This window comes from Elaeis guineensis, chromosome 5, assembly GCF_000442705.2.
Source record: "Elaeis guineensis isolate ETL-2024a chromosome 5, EG11, whole genome shotgun sequence".
NCBI lineage: Eukaryota > Viridiplantae > Streptophyta > Magnoliopsida > Arecales > Arecaceae > Elaeis > Elaeis guineensis.
The window spans coordinates 52,175,214-52,178,912 of NC_025997.2; positions in this window are offsets into that span (position 1 = coordinate 52,175,214).

Sequence of the window (3,699 nt, forward strand, 5' to 3'; positions counted from 1 at the left end):
ATGCAAATGGGCACATGTATCATATACCAAAAGAATCAATCTTCTTTTCAAGCAAATGCACTTATAAGTTGGTAGTAAATTTCTTATTTATCTTCAAACTACCTATAATGCAATTCATTCCTTTGAAATTCATGATCATTGATTCATATAAATACTTTTGTTCAAGTATTTTATCATCATCAAAAAGGGGAAGATTGTTGCTCCTTAGATTGATTTTGATGATTACAAAGCAGTTGAAGGGGTACTAATGTTTCTCACTTGAAAAAGACTTATTGCTCTTCAGGGGCAAAACTATAATTTTACCAAAATCCTGATTTGATAGTATCAAATAATAGAACAAAAGATTTGTGATCCAATGATGAAAATTTTATTGATTTTGGACTTGTATTTTGAAAGATATGGATGATTGAAAATCATGAGTCGACCCATGGGTCGACTCATGGCACATGAGATGACTGGCACGCTGAAATTCCTTGCCGACACAGACTTGGCACAACCTGTGAGTCGACCCATGAGTCGACCCCCAAGGCATGAGTTGACTCATAAGTCGATCTCTGTGGGTTTTAAGCCAGTTTTACAGAACCTTGGATCCCGTTCGATTCTGTGATGATTTTCCACAGAGGTCGACCCATGAGTCGACCCCCAGGCATGAGTCAACTCATGAGTCGACCCCTGTGATGAAATTTTTCCGCAATGACTAGTTTTTAACCCATTTTAAATGCTTTTAATGCTCATTTAATGTGGTCTAACGGCTCTTTTTTCAGTCTATAATGTTTTCCACTATTTCCTGAAGCTATAAAAGGGATAAAAAGGTGGAAATCAAAAACAAGATTCAAGTAGAGAGATTTTGAAAAAGGAATTTCAAGCAAACTTTTCAGCCCTAAGCAAGAGCTCATTCAAAGCATTCAAGAAGCCTTTAATCTAAGCTCACCAACTCCTCAAGTGCACATTCAAGTCTCCAACCATCTTGAGGAAATCCAAAAGGGTCTTCTTCTCTTGAGTAAAGTATATTTAAAGTCATATTTGCTCATTAAAGGAACTTTCTTTGTACTTATTTGTGCTATTGATTGTTATTCTCGTTTTGAGTTATTGTTTTTGTTTTGGAAGGATTCCAAAACAAGGGAAGGTTGATCCGAACCTAGAATCGGAGTGTATTGGGTTGGCTTGTACCCAGAAAATAAGTAGACTAGCTTGGGATAGCTAGAGTCAGAGTTTTCAATATTTGTATTCAGGTTGAATACAAGATTAGTGGATTGAAATTCCCAAGTAGGAGTTTGGGGAGTGGATGTAGGTGCAAGGTTGGCACCGAACCACTATAAATCCTTTTGTTTGTGGTGTGTCTAATTGCTCTTCTTTAACTCTTCATTATTCTCTTGCATTCTTGCTCTTAGCCATGAGCCTTGAATTAATTCTACTCTCCCTATTTATTTAGCTTTGTCAAACATTTCTCATAAGTCATAAGTTAAGCTTAAAATTTTTAGAAACCCAATTCACCCCCCCCTCTTGGGTTGCATAGCTGGGCAACAGGTGAGCACATATCTAGATATGGATTTGCTATCATTTGGATCAGATTAAAAACTAGAGTCAGTATAACCTTCCAGTTTCAAATCAGATCCATTACATATAAGAAAAATATCTCTAGTCCTTCTCAAGTACTTGAGTATATTTTTCAAAGCTTTTCAATGATCCTCCCCGGGATCAGCCTGAAATCTGCTTACAATGCTCAAGGCATAAACCACATCAGGCCTGGCATACAGCATGGCATACATTATTGATCCTACAGCCAAAGCATAAGGAATAAAACTCATTCTGTTTCTCTCTTCAAGTGTCTTAGGAGACATCTTTTTAGAGAGTTGTATGCCATGACCCATGGGTAAGTAACCTCTTTTACTTTCCTCCATGTTGAACCTCTTCAACACAAAGTCTATGTACCTAGACTGGAACAAGCCAAGCATCCTCTTCGATCTATCCCTATAGATCTTTATACTAAGTATATAGGATGCTTCACCCAAGTCTTTCATGAAAAACTTTTGTGATAGCCATGTCTTGATCGATTGCAATATAGGGACATTATTTCTAATGAGCAGTATGTCATCCACATACAAGATCAAGAAGACAACAGCACTCTCACTAGTCTTCTTATACACACAAAATTCATCCATATTTTTGATAAAGTCAAACAATTTGACTGTCTGATCAAAATGAATATTTTAGCTCCTCGATACTTGCTTTAATCCATAAATAGATTTATTTAGCTTGCATACTTGATTTGCTCTCCCACTAGAGATAAATTTCTCTAGCTGAGTCATATAAACATCTTCCTCAAGATTTTTATTAAGATAAATAGTCTTAACATCCATCTGCCAGATCTCATAGTCATGGTATGCAGCAATAATATGCATGATCCGAATAGACTAGAGCATGGCTACAGAAAAAAAGGTTTCTGTTGGGAAATGTGTCCCAAAAAGCCAATCGTCAAGCTGTTGACGGTTGAGCAATCAAGTATTATAATTGATTTGTTAATAAATAAAATATATTTGGTATTTTCATCATAAGCTTTCATCTTCTAATGAACTCCGTTGTTATGATGAAGTCCTTAGGACTATTTAGATTCGATAAAGAGAGGATTTATCGATTAGTCCTTAAAACTGTTCACGATCAAATGATAGGCTGTTAATAAGGACGACAGCTTCTATCGAGCATAGGTCGCTGTAGGCCATATGGGTTGGTTGTCCTCTTAACCAAAGAGTGTGGAGATACTGGTATGGCATACAGGTGAGATGTAAGGGTACATCGTCATTGAACGTGACCAACTCCAGAGTATTCTGCTGTCGAGAATGTCTCTGATGGGATATAGGTATAAATGTCCCTTAGACTTGAGATCGCCTCAGTGACTTGCAAGCAACTCACTGTGCTTTGGTACTGGACTAACTAAATTTTTAATTCAGGGACGGAAGGCTTCTGGGCACAGTCAAGTACTTGCGAAGTCAGAGTGTGATCGAGATGGGATTGACCACTCCAAGAGTTGGAGAAGAATGAGTCACTGTATTTCAATTTAGCAAAACCTTGGCCAGGGTAATCCATTAGATGGATTTGATATTTTGAAATACAATGTGGACAACTTGATCAGAGTTGACAGTTGAACTCTGGGGTGTCCTATGATCATTTTGGTCAAGGAGATGAATTATATGAAAACTATATCCGCATGGGTTCTAAGGATGTTGTTCTACACATTCGACCTATCCGGTCGTCGGGTACCATTGCTGGATGGTCACTTCGATTGGTATAGAAATTTATTCCTATGCTACCGGCTTAGGTTCAGACCTATGAGGTTACACACATTAGAGTTTATGATCCGATCAGATGGTTGATCAATGATTAAGAATCGTTCTAGGGTTAAATGATCAATACGATTGACATTTAACCCAGTACAAGTGTTGCAGGAGGATCGATTAGCAATTTGATTGCTAATTGGCTTAATTTGATTAAGCCAATGGGATGAGATTAAGTCTAATTAAATATAATTTAATTAAATTTGGTTTGAGCTTGATTGGATCAAATCCAATTGGTTTATTGGATAAGCCAAGTGCAAGGAAAAACTAGTCCTAGTTCAACTAGGACTTGGGTCAATCTAATTTCTAATTTGATTAGAAAATTAAATTAGATTTAAATCTAATTTAATCTGATTAAATTAGGTTC